Source organism: Hyperolius riggenbachi, chromosome 10 (assembly GCF_040937935.1).
Source record: "Hyperolius riggenbachi isolate aHypRig1 chromosome 10, aHypRig1.pri, whole genome shotgun sequence".
Classification (NCBI taxonomy): Eukaryota; Metazoa; Chordata; class Amphibia; order Anura; family Hyperoliidae; genus Hyperolius; species Hyperolius riggenbachi.
This window is the reverse complement of record NC_090655.1, coordinates 91165051-91186801: the sequence shown is the minus strand read 5'-3', so window position 1 is coordinate 91186801 and position 21751 is coordinate 91165051. Positions and strand designations below refer to the sequence as shown.

Here is a 21751-nt window from a genome sequence, read left to right as displayed (position 1 = left end):
ATCCAGTTGGTCCCCCTTAGGCCTGGTTCAACATTGGGATCGCAAAAGGCAAATCACAATCGCCTGTGGAGTGTAATTGCATTTTTACCAAGCAATTCTGGCTCCATGTTGCATTGATTGCGTTTTTCGAGTCTCATTCCAGAGAATGAGAATGGCATACTAACTATCACCAACATGTTGCATGCAGTGCACCTTTGCAACATATGCACACCGCAGGCACTACAAGGATTTACCACAGTGCTTTGCTGAATACCGGCTATCAGCAAAGAGCATAAACGCTCCCCACCAAAAGCACAACAAGTGTGAACTGGCCCTTGAGAGAATTTGATTGGTGATTACAAATTGTTGCAACCTGCAGTGTAGAGAACTCAGGGGCATATTTAAAATGATTTAAATATACCGCCAAGTTCTAGTTATGGCCTCCTCCGCCCCACAGCCATACCAATCCTCTCCAAAAAGTTACAAAGCATAGAAGCGCAAACAAAACAAAAAAGATGCAGGCCGACAATCGTAATTCTGGAAAATACCAATTGCACTAGCAAAAACCCAGCAATGCAAATTACATGTTCATCGCTGTGCTGTTGCTATTGGCACAATGGGCACAATACAATTTTTGAATCGTAACATGCCTAATACAAAAGGGCCCTAATTAGTTGATCTCCCTCTAAGATGGTTTATTATATTCTTTTTTGGCAGAGTACTTTGGCTAATCCAATTGGCTAAAAGTAAATCACGTTTTGGCCAATAGGATTGTAAGCCGGCCCACCATGTCAAGGTAGACTCTTAGGGCGGGTTGGGGGAAGGGAGTGAGAGAGGTCTAGGGGATGGCAGTTTTGAAGAGGGATAATGGGGATAGGTGGCCATCATGGGTATCACTCTTACACCTTCAAGTGTAATGTCTGGAAACATGACGACCACCTGATAAATAATTGGGATCCAGTTGGTCCCCCTTAGGCCTGGTTCAACATTAGGATCGCAAAAGGCAAATCACAATCGCCTATGGAGTGTGATTGCATTTTTACCAAGCAATTGTGGCTCCATGTTGCAGTGATTGCGTTTTTCGAGTCTCATTCCAGAGAATGAGAATGGCATACTAACTACCAGCAACATGTTGCATGCAGTGCACCTTTGCGACATATGCACACCGCAGGCACTACAAGGATTTACCACAGTGCTTTGCTGAATACCGGCTATCAGCAAAGAGCAGAAACGCTCCCCACCAAAAGCACAACAAGTGTGAACTGGCCCTTGAGAGAATTTGATTGGTGATTACAAATTGTTGCAACCTGCAGTGTAGAACTCAGGGGCATATTTAAAATGATTTAAATATACCGCCAAGTTCTAGTTATGGCCTCCTCCGCCCCACAGCCATACCAATCCTCTCCAAAAAGTTACAAAGCATAGAAGCGCAAACAAAACAAAAAAGATGCAGGCCGACAATCGTAATTCTGTAAAATACCAATTGCACTAGCAAAAACCCAGCAATGCAAATTACATGTTCATCGCTGTGCTGTTGCTATTGGCACAATGGGCACGATACAATTTTTGAATCGTAACATGCCTAATACAAAAGGGCCCTAATTAGTTGATCTCCCTCTAAGATGGTTTATTACATTCTTTTTTGGCAGAGTACTTTGGCTAATCCAATTGGCTAAAAGTAAATCACATTTTGGCCAAATAGGATTGTAAGCCGGCCCACCATGGCAAGGTAGACTCTTAGGGCGGGTTGGGGAAAGGGAGTGAGAGAAGTCTAGGGGATTGCAGTTTTGAAGCGGGATAATGGGGATAGGGGGCCATCATGGGTATCACTCTTACACCCTCAAGTGTAATGTCTGGAAACATGACGACCACCTGATAAATAGGTGGGATCCAGTTGGTCCCCCTTAGGCCTGGTTCAACATTGGGATCGCAAAAGGCAAATCACAATCGCCTGTGGAGTGTAATTGCATTTTTACCAAGCAATTCTGGCTCCATGTTGCAGTGATTGCATTTTTCGAGTCTCATTCCAGATAATGAGAATGGCATACTAACTATCACCAACATGTTGCATGCAGTGCACCTTTGCGACATATGCACACCGCAGGCACTGCAAGAATTTACCACAGTGCTTTGCTGAATACCGGCTATCAGCAAAGAGCAGAAACGCTCCCCACCAAAAGCACAACAAGTGTGAACTGGCCCCTGAGAGAATTTGATTGGTGATTACAAATTGTTGCAACCTGCAGTGTAGAACTCAGGGGCATATTTAAAATGCTTTAAATATGCCGCCAAGTTCTAGTTATGGCCTCCTCCTCCCCACAGCCATACCAATCCTCTACAAAAAGTTACAAAGCATAGAAGCGCAAACAAAACAAAAAAGATGCAGGCCGACAATCGTAATTCTGGAATATACCAATTGCACTAGCAAAAACCCAGCAATGCAAATTACATGTTCATCGCTGTGCTGTTGCTATTGGCACAATGGGCACGATACAATTTTTGAATCGTAACATGCCTAATACAAAAGGGCCCTAATTAGTTGATCTCCCTCTAAGATGGTTTAATATATTCTTTTTTGGCAGAGTACTTTGGCTAATCCAATTGGCTAAAAGTAAATCACATTTTGGCCAATAGGATTGTAAGCCGGCCCACCATGGCAAGGTAGACTCTTAGGGCGGGTTGGGGGAAGGGAGTGAGAGAAGTCTAGGGGATTGCAGTTTTGAAGAGGGATAATGGGGATAGGTGGCCATCATGGGTATCACTCCTACACCTTCAAGTGTAATGTCTGGAAACATGACGACCACCTGATAAATAATTGGGATCCAGTTGGTCCCCCTTAGGCCTGGTTCAACATTGGGATCGCAAAAGGCAAATCACAATCGCCTATGGAGTGTGATTGCATTTTTACCAAGCAATTGTGGCTCCATGTTGCAGTGATTGCGTTTTTCGAGTCTCATTCCAGAGAATGAGAATGGCATACTAACTACCACCAACATGTTGCATGCAGTGCACCTTTGCGACATATGCACACCGCAGGCACTGCAAGGATTTACCACAGTGCTTTGCTGAATACCGGCTATCAGCAAAGAGCAGAAACGCTCCCCACCAAAAGCACAACAAGTGTGAACTGGCCCTTGAGAGAATTTGATTGGTGATTACAAATTGTTGCAACCTGCAGTGTAGAACTCAGGGGCATATTTAAAATGATTTAAATATACCGCCAAGTTCTAGTTATGGCCTCCTCCTCCCCACAGCCATACCAATCCTCTCCAAAAAGTTACAAAGCATAGAAGCGCAAACAAAACAAAAAAGATGCAGGCCGACAATCGTAATTCTGGAAAATACCAATTGCACAAGCAAAAACCCAGCAATGCAAATTACATGTTCATCGCTGTGCTGTTGCTATTGGCACAATACAATTTTTGAATCGTAACATGCCTAATACAAAGGGGCCCTAATTAGTTGATCTCCCTCTAAGATGGTTTATTATATTCTTTTTTGGCAGAGTACTTTGGCTAATCCAATTGGCTAAAAGTAAATCACGTTTTGGCCAATAGGATTGTAAGCCGGCCCACCATGGCAAGGTAGACTCTTAGGGCGGGTTGGGGGAAGGGAGTGAGAGAGGTCTAGGGGATGGCAGTTTTGAAGAGGGATAATGGGGATAGGTGGCCATCATGGGTATCACTCTTACACCTTCAAGTGTAATGTCTGGAAACATGACGACCACCTCATAAATAATTGGGATCCAGTTGGTCCCCCTTAGGCCTGGTTCAACATTAGGATCGCAAAAGGCAAATCACAATCGCCTATGGAGTGTGATTGCATTTTTACCAAGCAATTGTGGCTCCATGTTGCAGTGATTGCGTTTTTCGAGTCTCATTCCAGAGAATGAGAATAGCATACTAACTACCACCAACATGTTGCATGCAGTGCACCTTTGCGACATATGCACACCGCAGGCACTACAAGGATTTACCACAGTGCTTTGCTGAATACCGGCTATCAGCAAAGAGCAGAAACGCTCCCCACCAAAAGCACAACAAGTGTGAACTGGCCCTTGAGAGAATTTGATTGGTGATTACAAATTGTTGCAACCTGCAGTGTAGAACTCAGGGGCATATTTAAAATGATTTAAATATACCGCCAAGTTCTAGTTATGGCCTCCTCCGCCCCACAGCCATACCAATCCTCTCCAAAAAGTTACAAAGCATAGAAGCGCAAACAAAACAAAAAAGATGCAGGCCGACAATCGTAATTCTGGAAAATACCAATTGCACTAGCAAAAACCCAGCAATGCAAATTACATGTTCATCGCTGTGCTGTTGCTATTGGCACAATGGGCACGATACAATTTTTGAATCGTAACATGCCTAATACAAAAGGGCCCTAATTAGTTGATCTCCCTCTAAGATTGTTTATTATATTCTTTTTTGGCAGAGTACTTTGGCTAATCCAATTGGCTAAAAGTAAATCACATTTTGGCCAAATAGGATTGTAAGCCGGCCCACCATGGCAAGGTAGACTCTTAGGGCGGGTTGGGGAAAGGGAGTGAGAGAGGTCTAGGGGATGGCAGTTTTGAAGAGGGATAATGGGGATAGGTGGCCATCATGGGTATCACTCTTACACCCTCAAGTGAAATGTCTGGAAACATGACGACCACCTGATAAATAATTGGGATCCAGTTGGTCCCCCTTAGGCCTGGTTCAACATTGGGATCGCAAAAGGAAAATCACAATCGCCTATGGAGTGTGATTGCATTTTTACCAAGCAATTATTGTGGCTCCATGTTGCAGTGATTGCGTTTTTCGAGTCTCATTCCAGAGAATGAGAATGGCATACTAACTATCACCAACATGTTGCATGCAGTGCACCTTTGCGACAGATGCACACCGCAGGCACTACAAGGATTTACCACAGTGCTTTGCTGAATACCGGCTATCAGCAAAGAGCAGAAACGCTCCCCACCAAAAGCACAACAAGTGTGAACTGGCCCTTGAGAGAATTTGATTGGTGATTACAAATTGTTGCAACCTGCAGTGTAGAACTCAGGGGCATATTTAAAATGATTTAAATATACCGCCAAGTTCTAGTTATGGCCTCCTCCGCTCCACAGCCATACCAATCCTCTCCAAAAAGTTACAAAGCATAGAAGCGCAAACAAAACAAAAAAGATGCAAGCCGACAATCGTAATTCTGGAAAATACCAATTGCACTAGCAAAAACCCAGCAATGCAAATTACATGTTCATCGCTGTGCTGTTGCTATTGGCACAATGGGCACAATACAATTTTTGAATCGTAACATGCCTAATACAAAAGGGCCCTAATTAGTTGATCTCCCTCTAAGATGGTTTATTATATTCTTTTTTGGCAGAGTACTTTGGCTAATCCAATTGGCTAAAAGTAAATCACGTTTTGGCCAATAGGATTGTAAGCCGGCCCACCATGTCAAGGTAGACTCTTAGGGCGGGTTGGGGAAAGGGAGTGAGAGAGGTCTAGGGGATGGCAGTTTTGAAGAGGGATAATGGGGATAGGTGGCCATCATGGGTATCACTCTTACACCCTCAAGTGTAATGTCTGGAAACATGACGACCACCTGATAAATAATTGGGATCCAGTTGGTCCCCCTTAGGCCTGGTTCAACATTGGGATCTCAAAAGGCAAATCACAATCGCCTATGGTGTGTGATTGTATTTTTACCAAGCAATTGTGGCGCCATGTTGCATTGATTGCGTTTTTCGAGTCTCATTCCAGAGAATGAGAATGGCATACTAACTATCACCAACATGTTGCATGCAGTGCACCTTTGCGACATATGCACACCGCAGGCACTGCAAGGATTTGCAATGATCTGCTCATTGCAAGAGACAAGGGTCAATGTTCCATCCTGATTTTGCTCGACCTCTCAGCGGCTTTTGACACAGTCGATCTTGAAATCTTACTCAACAGGCTACAAGAGTACTGTGGCATAGATGGCATTGTTCTCCGGTGGTTCAACTCCTTCCTGGCTGGCAGAACACAAAGGGTAGCCTTAGGGCCCTTCCTCTCCAACCCTGTACCACTAAAATACGGTGTACCTCAGGGCGCAATATTATCCCCTTTACTGTTCACCATATACATGCTGCCACTTGGAGAAATCATACAAAAACATGGCCTGACATATCATTGCTATGCTGATGACACCCAGCTATATTTGTCATTCAAACCTGATGTCACAGACCCTACTCCACAAATAAACGCATGCTTAGCTGAGCTTCAGGAGTGGATGAATAATAATTGGCTAAAACTTAATGCTGACAAAACTGAGGTTCTTGTTATCGAGGGCCAGGGCTCAACAGCAAAGCAGCTCCAGTCTCAACCAACACCGCTAAGGATAGGGAGCTCAGACCTGAACAACTCAGACTGTGTGCGCAGCCTGGGAGTACTGATTGATGGGAAATTAAGCTTCAGGAATCAAATCTCAGCTGTTGTGAAACATTCCTTCTTTCACCTAAGGAATATTGCAAGGATTAAACACCTAATTCCTTCAGAGGATCTTCCAACCCTAGTTCATGCCTTCGTCACATCAAGGTTAGACTACTGCAACGTCCTCTACACAGGCCTGCATAAGAAAGACTTACGCCGCCTGCAATTAGTACAGAATACCGCCGCAAGGCTGTTAACGAGCCAACCCCGCCATTGCCACATAACACCAACCCTGAGCTCACTCCACTGGCTACCGATAAAATGGAGAATTCTGTTTAAGATTGGCTTACTGACATTCAAATCCTTGCACAATCTGGGCCCTGGATACCTGAAGGACTTGTTGCAACTACATCACACCCCCCACAATCTTAGATCAAAAGGACGTAACACCTTGGTCACCCCCAGAGTCCACCTCAAAACCTTTGGAGACAGAGCCTTTTGTCATGCTGCCCCTACACTTTGGAACTCCCTGCCACACCCAATCAGGACAGCCCCATCCCTGGAAGCATTTAAGTCTAAACTGAAAACCTACCTTTTCAGTCTGGCATTCATGAACATCTGACTATCTCCTCTGTAACACAACCCAGCCTGAAACCCTGTATTAATCTGAGACACAGCTATGCGCTTTGAGTCCTATGGGAGAAAAGCGCTTTACAAATGTTATTGTATTGTATTGTATTGTATTTACCACAGTGCTTTGCTGAATACCGGCTATCAGCAAAGAGCAGAAACGCTCCCCACCAAAAGCACAACAAGTGTGAACTGGCCCTTGAGAGAATTTGATTGGTGATTACAAATTGTTGCAACCTGCAGTGTAGAACTCAGGGGCATATTTAAAATGATTTAAATATACCGCCAAGTTTTAGTTATGGCCTCCTCCTCCCCACAGCCATACCAATCCTCTCCAAAAAGTTACAAAGCATAGAAGCGCAAACAAAACAAAAAAGATGCAGGCCGACAATCGTAATTCTGGAATATACCAATTGCACTAGCAAAAACCCAGCAATGCAAATTACATGTTCATCGCTGTGCTGTTGCTATTGGCACAATACAATTTTTGAATTGTAACATGCCTAATACAAAAGGGCCCTAATTAGTTAATCTCCCTCTAAGATGGTTTATTATATTCTTTTTTGGCAGAGTACTTTGGCTTATCCAATTGGCTAAAAGTAAATCACATTTTGGCCAATTGGATTGTAAGCTGGCCCACCATGGCAAGGTAGACTCTTAGGGCGAGTTGGGGAAAGGGAGTGAGAGAGGTCTAGGGGATGGCAGTTTTGAAGAGGGATAATGGGGATAGGTGGCCATCATGGGTATCACTCTTACACCCTCAAGTGTAATGTCTGGAAACATGACGACCACCTGATAAATAATTGGGATCCAGTTGGTCCCCCTTAGGCCTGGTTCAACATTGGGATCGCAAAAGGCAAATCACAATCGCCTATGGAGTGGGATTGCATTTTTACCAAGCAATTGTGGCTCCATGTTGCAGTGATTGCGTTTTTCGAGTCTCATTCCAGAGAATGAGAATGGCATACTAACTATCACCAACATGTTGCATGCAGTGCACCTTTGCGACATATGCACACCGCAGGCACTACAAGGATTTACCACAGTGCTTTGCTGAATACCGGCTATCAGCAAAGAGCATAAACGCTCCCCACCAAAAGCACAACAAGTGTGAACTGGCCCTTGAGAGAATTTGATTGGTGATTACAAATTGTTGCAACCTGCAGTGTAGAACTCAGGGGCATATTTAAAATGATTTAAATATACCGCCAAATTCTAGTTATGGCCTCCTCCGCCCCACAGCCATACCAATCCTCTCCAAAAAGTTACAAAGCATAGAAGCGCAAACAAAACAAAAAAGATGCAGGCCGACAATCGTAATTCTGGAAAATACCAATTGCACTAGCAAAAACCCAGCAATGCAAATTACATGTTCATCGCTGTGCTGTTGCTATTGGCACAATGGGCACAATACAATTTTTGAATCGTAACATGCCTAATACAAAAGGGCCCTAATTAGTTGATCTCCCTCTAAGATGGTTTATTATATTCTTTTTTGGCAGAGTACTTTGGCTAATCCAATTGGCTAAAAGTAAATCACATTTTGGCCAATAGGATTGTAAGCCGGCCCACCATGGCAAAGTAGACTCTTAGGGCGGGTTGGGGAAAAGGAGTGAGAGAGGTCTAGGGGATGGCAGTTTTGAAGAGGGATAATGGGGATAGGTGGCCATCATGGGTATCACTCTTACACCTTCAAGTGTAATGTCTGGAAACATGACGACCACCTGATAAATAATTGGGATCCAGTTGGTCCCCCTTAGGCCTGGTTCAACATTAGGATTGCAAAAGGCAAATCACAATCGCCTATGGAGTGTGATTGCATTTTTACCAAGCAATTGTGGCTCCATGTTGCAGTGATTGCGTTTTTCGAGTCTCATTCCAGAGAATGAGAATGGCATACTAACTACCACCAACATGTTGCATGCAGTGCACCTTTGCGACATATGCACACCGCAGGCACTACAAGGATTTACCACAGTGCTTTGCTGAATACCGGCTATCAGCAAAGAGCAGAAACGCTCCCCACCAAAAGCACAACAAGTGTGAACTGGCCCTTGAGAGAATTTGATTGGTGATTACAAATTGTTGCAACCTGCAGTGTAGAACTCAGGGGCATATTTAAAATGATTTAAATATACCGCCAAGTTCTAGTTATGGCCTCCTCCGCCCCACAGCCATACCAATCCTCTCCAAAAAGTTACAAAGCATAGAAGCGCAAACAAAACAAAAAAGATGCAGGCCGACAATCGTAATTCTGTAAAATACCAATTGCACTAGCAAAAACCCAGCAATGCAAATTACATGTTCATCGCTGTGCTGTTGCTATTGGCACAATGGGCACAATACAATTTTTGAATCGTAACATGCCTAATACAAAAGGGCCCTAATTAGTTGATCTCCCTCTAAGATGGTTTATTATATTCTTTTTTGGCAGAGTACTTTGGCTAATCCAATTGGCTAAAAGTAAATCACATTTTGGCCAATAGGATTGTAAGCCGGCCCACCATGGCAAAGTAGACTCTTAGGGCGGGTTGGGGAAAAGGAGTGAGAGAGGTCTAGGGGATGGCAGTTTTGAAGAGAGATAATGGGGATAGGTGGCCATCATGGGTATCACTCTTACACCCTCAAGTGTAATGTCTGGAAACATGACGACCACCTGATAAATAATTGGGATCCAGTTGGTCCCCCTTAGGCCTGGTTCAACATTGGGATCGCAAAAGGCAAATCACAATCGCCTATGGTATGTGATTGCATTTTTACCAAGCAATTGTGGCGCCATGTTGCATTGATTGCGTTTTTCGAGTCTCATTCCAGAGAATGAGAATGGCATACTAACTATCACCAACATGTTGCATGCAGTGCACCTTTGCGACATATGCACACCGCAGGCACTGCAAGGATTTACCACAGTGCTTTGCTGAATACCGGCTATCAGCAAAGAGCAGAAACGCTCCCCACCAAAAGCACAACAAGTGTGAACTGGCCCTTAAGAGAATTTGATTGGTGATTACAAATTGTTGCAACCTGCAGTGTAGAACTCAGGGGCATATTTAAAATGATTTAAATATGCCGCCAAGTTCTAGTTATGGCCTCCTCCTCCCCACAGCCATACCAATCCTCTCCAAAAAGTTACAAAGCATAGAAGCGCAAACAAAACAAAAAAGATGCAGGCCGACAATCGTAATTCTGGAAAATACCAATTGCACTAGCAAAAACCCAGCAATGCAATTTACATGTTTATTGCCGTGCTGTTGCTATTTGCAATATGGGCACTATACAATTTTTGAATCGTAACATGCCTAATACAAAAGGGCCCTAATTAGTTGATCTCCCTCTAAGATGGTTTATTATATTCTTTTTTGGCAGAGTACTTTGGCTAATCCACTTGGCTAAAAGTAAATCACATTTTGGCCAATAGGATTGTAAGCCGGCCCACCATGGCAAGGTAGACTCTTAGGGCGGGTTGGGGGAAGGGAGTGAGAGAGGTCTAGGGGATGGCAGTTTTGAAGAGGGATAATGGGGATAGGTGGCCATCATGGGTATCACTCTTACACCCTCAAGTGTAATGTCTGGAAACACGACGACCACCTGATAAATAATTGGGATCCAGTTGGTCCCCTTTAGGCGTGATTAAACATTGGGATCACAAAAGGCAAATCACAATCACCTATGGAGTGTGATTGCATTCTTACCAAGCAATTGTGGCTCCATGTTGCAGTGATTGCGTTTTTCGAGTCTCATTCCAGAGAATGAGAATGGCATTCTAACTGCCACCGAAATGTTGCACACAGTGCACCTCTGCGATATAAGCACACCGCAGGCACTGCAAGCATTTACCACAGTGCTTTGCTGAATACCGGCTATCAGCAAAGAGCAGAAATACTCCCCACCAAAAGCACAACAAGTGTGAACTGGCCCTTGAGAGAATTTGATTGGTGATTACAAATTGTTGCAACCTGCAGTGTAGAACTCAGGGGCATATTTAAAATGATTTAAATATACTGCCAAGTTCTAGTTATGGCCTCCTCCTCCCCACAGCCATACCAATCCTCTCCAAAAAGTTACAAAGCATAGAAGCGCAAACAAAACAAAAAAGATGCAGGCCGACAATCGTAATTATGGAAAATACCAATTGCACTAGCAAAAACCCAGCAATGCAAATTACATGTTCATCGCTGTGCTGTTGCTATTGGCACAATACAATTTTTGAATCGTAACATGCCTAATACAAAGGGGCCCTAATTAGTTGATCTCCCTCTAAGATGGTTTATTATATTCTTTTTTGGCAGAGTACTTTGGCTAATACAATTGGCTAAAAGTAAATCACATTTTGGCCAATAGGATTGTAAGCCGGCACACCATGGCAAGGTAGACTCTTAGGGCGGGTTGGGGGAAGGGAGTGAGAGAAGTCTAGGGGATTGCAGTTTTGAAGCGGGATAATGGGGATAGGGGGCCATCATGGGTATCACTCTTACACCCTCAAGTGTAATGTCTGGAAACATGACGACCACCTGATAAATAGGTGGGATCCAGTTGGTCCCCCTTAGGCCTGGTTCAACATTGGGATCGCTAAAGGCAAATCACAATCGCCTGTGGAGTGTGATTGCATTTTTACCAAGCAATTGTGGCTCCATGTTGCAGTGATTGCGTTTTTCGAGTCTCATTCCAGAGAATGAGAATGGCATACTAACTACCACCAACATGTTGCATGCGGTGCACCTTTGCGACATATGCACACTGCAGGCACTGCAAGGATTTACCACAGTGCTTTGCTGAATACTGGCTATCAGCAAAGAGCAGAAACGCTCCCCACCAAAAGCACAGCAAGTGTGAACTGGCCCTTGAGAGAATTTGATTGGTGATTACAAATTGTTGCAACCTGCAGTGTAGAACTCAGGGGCATATTTAAAATGATTTAAATATACCGCCAAGTTCTAGTTATGGCCTCCTCCTCCCCACAGCCATACCAATCCTCTCCAAAAAGTTACAAAGCATAGAAGCGCAAACAAAACAAAAAAGATGCAGGCCGACAATCGTAATTCTGTAAAATACCAATTGCACTAGCAAAATGCAAATTACATGTTCATCGCTGTGCTGTTGCTATTGGCACAATACAATTTTTGAATCGTAACATGCCTAATACAAAAGGGCCCTAATTAGTTGATCTCCCTCTAAGATGGTTTATTATATTCTTTTTTGGCAGAGTACTTTGGCTAATCCAATTGGCTAAAAGTAAATCACATTTTGGCCAATAGGATTCTAAGCCGGCCCACCATGGCAAGGTAGACTCTTAGGGCATGTTGGGGGAAGGGAGTGAGAGAGGTCTAGGGGATGGCAGTTTTGAAGAGGGATAATGGTGATAGGGGGCTAACATGGGTATCACTCTTACACCCTCAAGTGTAATGTCTGGAAACATGACGACCACCTGATAAATAATTAGGATCCAGTTGGTCCCCCTTAGGCCTGGTTCAACATTGGGATCGCAAAAGGCAAATCACAATCGCCTGTGGAGTGTGATTGCATTTTTACCAAGCAATTGTGGCTCCATGTTGCAGTGATTGCGTTTTTCGAGTCTCATTCCAGAGAATGAGAATGGCATACTAACTATCACCAACATGTTGCATGCAGTGCACCTTTGCGACATATGCACACCGCAGGCACTGCAAGGATTTACCACAGTGCTTTGCTGAATACCGGCTATCAGTAAAGAGCAGAAACGCTCCCCACCAAAAGCACAACAAGTGTGAACTGGCCCTTGAGAGAATTTGATTGGTGATTACAAATTGTTGCAACCTGCAGTGTAGAACTCAGGGGCATATTTAAAATGATTTAAATATGCCGGCAAGTTCTAGTTATGGCCTCCTCCTCCCCACAGCCATACCAATCCTCTCCAAAAAGTTACAAAGCATAGAAGCGCAAACAAAACAAAAAAGATGCAGGCCGACAATCGTAATTCTGGAAAATACCAATTGCACTAGCAAAAACCCAGCAATGCAAATTACATGTTCATAGCTGTGCTGCTGCTATTGGCACAATACAATTTTTGAATCGTAACATGCCTAAAACAAAAGGGCCCTAATTAGTTGATCTCCCTCTAAGATGGTTTATTATATTCTTTTTTGGCAGAGTACTTTGGCTAATCCAATTGGCTAAAAGTAAATCACATTTTGGCCAATAGGATTCTAAGCCGGCCCACCATGGCAAGGTAGACTCTTAGGGCATGTTGGGGGAAGGGAGTGAGAGAGGTCTAGGGGATGGCAGTTTTGAAGAGGGATAATGGTGATAGGGGGCTAACATGGGTATCACTCTTACACCCTCAAGTGTAATGTCTGGAAACATGACGACCACCTGTTAAATAATTGGGATCCAGTTGGTCCCCCTTAGGCCTGGTTATACATTGGGATCGCAAAAGGCAAATCACAATCGCCTGTGGAGTGTGATTGCATTTTTACCAAGCAATTGTGGCTCCATGTTGCAGTGATTGCGTTTTTCGAGTCTCATTCCAGAGAATGAGAATGGCATACTAACTACCACCAACATGTTGCATGCGGTGCACCTTTGCGACATATGCACACTGCAGGCACTGCAAGGATTTACCACAGTGCTTTGCTGAATACTGGCTATCAGCAAAGAGCAGAAACGCTCCCCACCAAAAGCACAGCAAGTGTGAACTGGCCCTTGAGAGAATTTGATTGGTGATTACAAATTGTTGCAACCTGCAGTGTAGAACTCAGGGGCATATTTAAAATGATTTAAATATACCGCCAAGTTCTAGTTATGGCCTCCTCCTCCCCACAGCCATACCAATCCTCTCCAAAAAGTTACAAAGCATAGAAGCGCAAACAAAACAAAAAAGATGCAGGCCGACAATCGTAATTCTGGAAAATACCAATTGCACTAGCAAAATGCAAATTACATGTTCATCGCTGTGCTGTTGCTATTGGCACAATACAATTTTTGAATCGTAACATGCCTAATACAAAAGGGCCCTAATTAGTTAATCTCCCTCTAAGATGGTTTATTATATTCTTTTTTGGCAGAGTACTTTGGCTAATCCAATTGGCTAAAAGTAAATCACATTTTGGCCAATAGGATTCTAAGCCGGCCCACCATGGCAAGGTAGACTCTTAGGGCATGTTGGGGGAAGGGAGTGAGAGAGGTCTAGGGGATGGCAGTTTTGAAGATGGATAATGGTGATAGGGGGCTAACATGGGTATCACTCTTACACCCTCAAGTGTAATGTCTGGAAACATGACGACCACCTGATAAATAATTAGGATCCAGTTGGTCCCCCTTAGGCCTGGTTCAACATTGGGATCGCAAAAGGCAAATCACAATCGCCTGTGGAGTGTGATTGCATTTTTACCAAGCAATTGTGGCTCCATGTTGCAGTGATTGCGTTTTTCGAGTCTCATTCCAGAGAATGAGAATGGCATACTAACTATCACCAACATGTTGCATGCAGTGCACCTTTGCGACATATGCACACCGCAGGCACTGCAAGGATTTACCACAGTGCTTTGCTGAATACCGGCTATCAGTAAAGAGCAGAAACGCTCCCCACCAAAAGCACAACAAGTGTGAACTGGCCCTTGAGAGAATTTGATTGGTGATTACAAATTGTTGCAACCTGCAGTGTAGAACTCAGGGGCATATTTAAAATGATTTAAATATGCCGGCAAGTTCTAGTTATGGCCTCCTCCTCCCCACAGCCATACCAATCCTCTCCAAAAAGTTACAAAGCATAGAAGCGCAAACAAAACAAAAAAGATGCAGGCCGACAATCGTAATTCTGGAAAATACCAATTGCACTAGCAAAAACCCAGCAATGCAAATTACATGTTCATAGCTGTGCTGCTGCTATTGGCACAATACAATTTTTGAATCGTAACATGCCTAAAACAAAAGGGCCCTAATTAGTTGATCTCCCTCTAAGATGGTTTATTATATTCTTTTTTGGCAGAGTACTTTGGCTAATCCAATTGGCTAAAAGTAAATCACATTTTGGCCAATAGGATTCTAAGCCGGCCCACCATGGCAAGGTAGACTCTTAGGGCATGTTGGGGGAAGGGAGTGAGAGAGGTCTAGGGGATGGCATTTTTGAAGAGGGATAATGGTGATAGGGGGCTAACATGAGTATCACTCTTACACCCTCAAGTGTAATGTCTGGAAACATGACGACCACCTGTTAAATAATTGGGATCCAGTTGGTCCCCCTTAGGCCTGGTTATACATTGGGATCGCAAAAGGCAAATCACAATCGCCTGTGGAGTGTGATTGCATTTTTACCAAGCAATTGTGGCTCCATGTTGCAGTGATTGCGTTTTTCGAGTCTCATTCCAGAGAATGAGAATGGCATACTAACTACCACCAACATGTTGCATGCGGTGCACCTTTGCGACATATGCACACTGCAGGCACTGCAAGGATTTACCACAGTGCTTTGCTGAATACTGGCTATCAGCAAAGAGCAGAAACGCTCCCCACCAAAAGCACAGCAAGTGTGAACTGGCCCTTGAGAGAATTTGATTGGTGATTACAAATTGTTGCAACCTGCAGTGTAGAACTCAGGGGCATATTTAAAATGATTTAAATATACCGCCAAGTTCTAGTTATGGCCTCCTCCTCCCCACAGCCATACCAATCCTCTCCAAAAAGTTACAAAGCATAGAAGCGCAAACAAAACAAAAAAGATGCAGGCCGACAATCGTAATTCTGGAAAATACCAATTGCACTAGCAAAATGCAAATTACATGTTCATCGCTGTGCTGTTGCTATTGGCACAATACAATTTTTGAATCGTAACATGCCTAATACAAAAGGGCCCTAATTAGTTGATCTCCCTCTAAGATGGTTTATTATATTCTTTTTTGGCAGAGTACTTTGGCTAATCCAATTGGCTAAAAGTAAATCACATTTTGGCCAATAGGATTCTAAGCCGGCCCACCATGGCAAGGTAGACTCTTAGGGCATGTTGGGGGAAGGGAGTGAGAGAGGTCTAGGGGATGGCAGTTTTGAAGAGGGATAATGGTGATAGGGGGCTAACATGGGTATCACTCTTACACCCTCAAGTGTAATGTCTGGAAACATGACGACCACCTGATAAATAATTAGGATCCAGTTGGTCCCCCTTAGGCCTGGTTCAACATTGGGATCGCAAAAGGCAAATCACAATCGCCTGTGGAGTGTGATTGCATTTTTACCAAGCAATTGTGGCTCCATGTTGCAGTGATTGCGTTTTTCGAGTCTCATTCCAGAGAATGAGAATGGCATACTAACTATCACCAACATGTTGCATGCAGTGCACCTTTGCGACATATGCACACCGCAGGCACTGCAAGGATTTACCACAGTGCTTTGCTGAATACCGGCTATCAGCAAAGAGCAGAAACGCTCCCCACCAAAAGCACAACAAGTGTGAACTGGCCCTTGAGAGAATTTGATTGGTGATTACAAATTGTTGCAACCTGCAGTGTAGAACTCAGGGGCATATTTAAAATGATTTAAATATGCCGGCAAGTTCTAGTTATGGCCTCCTCCTCCCCACAGCCATACCAATCCTCTCCAAAAAGTTACAAAGCATAGAAGCGCAAACAAAACAAAAAAGATGCAGGCCGACAATCGTAATTCTGGAAAAATACCAATTGCACTAGCAAAAACCCAGCAATGCAAATTACATGTTCATAGCTGTGCTGCTGCTATTGGCACAATACAATTTTTGAATCGTAACATGCCTAATACAAAAGGGCCCTAATTAGTTGATCTCCCTCTAAGATGGTTTATTATATTCTTTTTTGGCAGAGGGCTTTGGCTAATCCAATTGGCTAGAAGTAAATCACATTTTGGCCAATAGGATTGTAAGCCGGCCCACCATGGCAAGGTAGACTCTTAGGGCGGGTTGGGAGAAGGGAGTGAGAGAGGTCTAGGGGATGGCAGTTTTGAAGAGGGATAATGGGGATAGGTGGTCATCATGGGTACCACTCTCTCACCCTCAAGTGTAATGTCTGGACATACGACGACCACCTGATAATTGGAATCCAGTTGGTCCCCCTTAGGCCTGGTTCAACATTGGAATCGCAAAAGGCAAATCACAATCGCCTATGGAGTGTGATTGTATTTTTACCAAGCAATTGTGGCTACATGGTGCAGTGATTGCGTTTTTTGAGTCTCATTCCAGAGAATCAGAATGGCATACTAACTACCACCAACATGTTGCATGCAGTGCACCTTTGCGATATAAAGCACACCGCAGGCACTGCAAGGATTTACCACAGTGCTTTGCTGAATACCGGCTTTCAGCACAGAGCAGAAACGCTCCCCACCAAAAGCACTCCAAGCACCAACAAATTACTGTACGCGGTAGAAAGTAAGTAAAAACATGGGGTGTATTGTAGTACAGAAAAAATGTGTATACCAAATATAAATGCACTGGCTCAAAATTTAGACTTGGTAGACAAAGTAATTACAGTGACAAATGTTACATGACGCAACATGTTGAGAGAGCCTTGTCCTTGTAAGCTTACAATCTATGAGAATTGGGGCGATGGGGTAGTAAACAACATATATACAGGGCCGGCGCTACCATAGAGGCAAAGGAGGAAATTGCCACAGAGCCTTTAGGGGCCCCCAGTGGCTACAAGAGGAAACAATTTTTTTCAAAAAGACCTTATAGGTTTTGAGAAAACTGATTTTAACCCTCCTGGCGGTTTGCAAAAAATCCGCCAGGGGGCAGCAAATCTTTTTTTTTTTATATTTTTTTTTTTTTTTTTCATGTAGCGAGACAAAGTCTCGCTACATGATAGCCGCTGCTCAGCGGCATCCCCCCAGCCCCTCCGATCGCCTCCGGCGATCGGAGATCAGGAGATCCCGTTCAAAGAACGGGATCTCCTGGAGGGCTTCCCCCGTCGCCACGGCGACGGGCGGCATGACGTCACTGACGTCATCGACGTCGTGACGTCATTGGGAGTCCCGGCCTACCCCTTAGCGCTGCCTGGCACTGATTGGCCAGGCAGCGTACGGGGACTGGGGGGGGGGGGGGCGGCGCGGCGAGCGGAGGCACATAATCGCCGCAGAGCGGCGGCGATCAGACTGCACACGCAGCTAGCAAAGTGCTAGCTGCGTGTTGCAAACCAAAAACTGTGCAAATCGGCCCAGCAGGGCCTGAGAAATCCCCCTGCGCGGCATAGCCCGTGCTCAGCACGGGCTTACCGCCAGGGAGGTTAAAGTTTCAAAGGAAAAAAAATTACACATTTAAAAACCCGCCGACTTTAACGGTTAATAGCAAATCCACCTTAAATGCTAAAATCCCTATATTTGCAGGATATGTTAAGGAGATCATTGGGAAGAAGAGGAAAAAGAATATTTTTCAAAAAGACCTTCCAGTTTTTGAGAAAATCGATTTTAAAGTTTCGAAGGAAAAAAAGTATACTTTTAAATGCGGTAAATGTCACTTTCAGTAACAAACCTAACGGTAGTGTAATTTTACATGTACCAAAGCAAAGAGCAATGAATTTCCTGATGGGGTTTCCAGGGGGTCCATATGCAGCCGCAGCGCTTTGGCCAGAGATCGCTATACAGCCACAATATGGCTGTATGAAGATCCCTGGCACTTTTTCCTATTTTCCCATTTTTTTTTTGTATGTTTAGAGTGTGGGATTTTTTTTTTTTAATTATGTGGGGTCCCCCCTCCTGAAACTTTTTAACCCCCCTGTCCCCCATGCAGGCTGGGATAGCCAGAATGTGGAGCTCCGACGGATTGGGGCTTTACACCCTGACAATACCAGCTGCAAAAAAGGTCCCTTAATGACGATTTTTGTTCCGGGGTATCTGATGGGGGGCCCCCAGGTTTATTTTGCCCTGGGGCCCCATTGTTGCTTAAACCGGCCCTGCATGTATACCAAGAGGTGATGTGTTTTTAGGTTTCCTAGTGAGGAGCACAACTTTGCCAGAGGTTGATGTGGGAGTGGCCGAAGTTGGAGTGTGTAGGCTTGTTGGAAAATGTATCTATCAAGTGTGATGCTTTTTCAGGACCATATACTAGCACAGAGTAACAATTCATAGCAGCAATTCATAGCTGTTGCATGAAATAACTGGAGAATTGTTGCCACCCTGTCCTCCTATAAATTGTAACGCCAGATTACTATCAAGTGTGACCATGTTTCAGGGCCGGCGTATACAGTCACGCTCTTTCAATCAGTTGTAAATGGTGGTGAGAAATGACTTTTGGGTACCTCTCCCATTTGTAGAGCTGCAGGACTGTCTTACAGGATGTATTCTCTGCAGAACCCGGCACCCGGCCTCCAGTACTGCAGAGTGACCAAGATCTGCTTTCCTTTCAGTCCTCTACCCCAATGTGCATCCATACTAGAACAGCAGTGAAAAGCACCACCTGAGAGGGCGGGTGCCAGAGGCTCCCAGCATCCTCTATCTATACTCAGCTGAGTAGTGTGAGATCATCAGGTAATCCTGGCCAGGGCAGTTTCTAGGCAAAAATACACCCAGGGCGAGGGCACCCTCCCCCCTCCATGTGGAGCCAGGTATAGGTGCCCGCAGTATAGGTTAGCCAGGTCTAGTTGCACTCAGTATAGGTAGCCAGCTATAAGTCCCACCAGTATAGGTAGCCAGGCATAGGTGCCCCAGTATAGGTAGCCAGCTATAGGTCCCCACAGTATAGGTTAGCCAGGTAGGTGCCTCCAGTATAGGTATGTAGTATAGTTGTCCCGGCATAGGTTAGATAGGCAGGTGTCGCCTCTATAGGTTAGATAGGTAGGCGTCCCCAGTACAGGTTAGCTAGGTGGGTGCCTCCAATATAGGTAGCCAGAAAAGTTGCCCCCAGCATGTTACATAGGTAGGTGCCCCCAGTATAGGTTAGTTAGTTAGGTGCCTCCAATATAGGTTAGATAGGTAGCTGCCCCCAGTAAAGGCTAGATAGGTAGGTGCCCCCAGTACAGGTTAGATAGGTAGATGCCCCCAGTATTGGCTAGATAGGTAGGTGCCCCCAGTACAGGCTAGATAGGTAGGTGCCTCCAGTATAGGTTAGATAGGTAGAAGCACCCAGTACAGATTAGATAGGTAGCGGCCCCCCGTATAGGTTAAATAGGTAAGTATGACAAAAAAGTTAGTCGGGAGCCTCATATACAACATATCAAAAATATTTTTTATTCCAAAAGCATAGTGTGAACAAACCCCCCCCCTCTCCCCCCCCCCTTTTAAAACCATAAAAATGGCTGCAGTTCTCATAGAGGATGGTAGGCCTAGCGCTAGATGAATTTGGAGTGCACTCCTATTATTCAAGCATAAACAACAGTTATTAATAGCGTATTTGTTCGGGCCCCCTTTATGTAAACTCCGGATGCTATTAATCCTTGTGATGTTCTCTATAGGTATCCGGGTCATGTGCCATATGTCATGGACAGCATATGATGAATAGACTTCAGCCTCTTACTTTAGCTCCCCTTTTTATATGCAGAACATACCCAGCAATTTTTCTAAGCAGACCGACACTCGCCGGGACTCACCTGTCCTTTTGTATAAGAGTGTTACGCTATAATGGCGGGTACTTCCGGCATTAGCAACGTCCATATGCCAGGTTCCCTTGCGTGCCACTCATCTGCCGACGTCCGTTTATGTGCACCGGCTACTTCTGCTGTTCAGGCGTTTTGAAGCAGGAACCAGGATGCTGGGGGGAGAGAGCGAGGCCGTACACAGAGATCCGTCACATGATCGCAGCCTCACGTGACGCGTTTCACCCGGCGTCGGGTTTCTTCAGACAGGTAGGTACCTGCAATATAGGTTAGATAGGTAGCTGCCCCCAGTATACGTTAGATAGGTAGGTACCAGCAATATAGGTTAGATAGGTAGCTGACCCAGTATAGGTTAGATAGGTAGGTACCAGCAATATAGGTTAGATAGGTAGCTGCCCCCAGTATAGATTAGATAGGTAGGTACTCCCAGTATAGTTTAGATAGGTAGGTACTTCCAGTATAGGTTAGATAGGTAGCTGCCTCCAATATAGTTTAGACAGGTAGGTGCTCGCAGTATAGGATAGGTAGCTTCCCCCAGTATAGGTTAGAAAGGTAGGTGCTTGCAGTATAGGTTAGATAGGTAGGTGCCCCCCAATATAGGCTAGGTAGGTAGGTGCCCCCAGTATAGGTTAGATAGGTAGGTACCCCCAGTATAGGCTAGATAGGTAGGTGCCCCCAGTATAGGTTAGATAGGAGGCTGCCCCCGTATAGGTTAGATAGGTAGGTTTTCCCCATATAGGCTAGATAGGTAGGTGCCCCCAGTATAGGTTAGATAGGTAGGTACCCCCAGTATAGGTTAGATAGGTAGCTGCCCCCAGTATCGGCTAGATAGGTAGGTACCCTCTTCCCCCCATCATGGAGAGGGGAGACAGCCGAGGGGAGAGCGACCCGACATTTCCCTCCATTCCTCTCACAGGCCGCCCTCAGTGCTCCCCTCTCCGATGCAGAGTAAAGCGCAGCAGGAATGTAGAGAGCAACTCACCTGCCTGTGTTCCAATCGCCGGTCACTATCCGCTGGTCTCCTCCTCTGCATAGCCACTTATACACACTATACTTCCTGCTAAATAGGTACCCCCAGGAAGTATAGTGTGTATAAGCGCTATGCAGAGGAGGAGGCCAGCGGGTAGTGACCGGCGATTGGAACTCAGGCAGGTGAGTTGCCCTCTACCTTACTTCCTGTTGCTCTCTACATTGCTTCCTGCTGCGCTTTACTCT

The 21751-nt window shown here is 44.8% G+C and overlaps 1 long non-coding RNA gene across 1 annotated transcript in view; it reads right to left on the bottom strand.

Moving 5' to 3' along the window:
* Positions 1-20951, bottom strand: part of LOC137534534 (uncharacterized) — a 253052-nt gene extending 232101 nt beyond the window's left edge. Inside the window, exon 1 of the long non-coding RNA XR_011024367.1 lies at positions 20531-20951. This is a non-coding gene — a long non-coding RNA (uncharacterized lncRNA). The remainder of the gene's footprint in view (positions 1-20530) is intronic.
* Between the last annotated feature and the right edge of the window lie 800 nt (positions 20952-21751).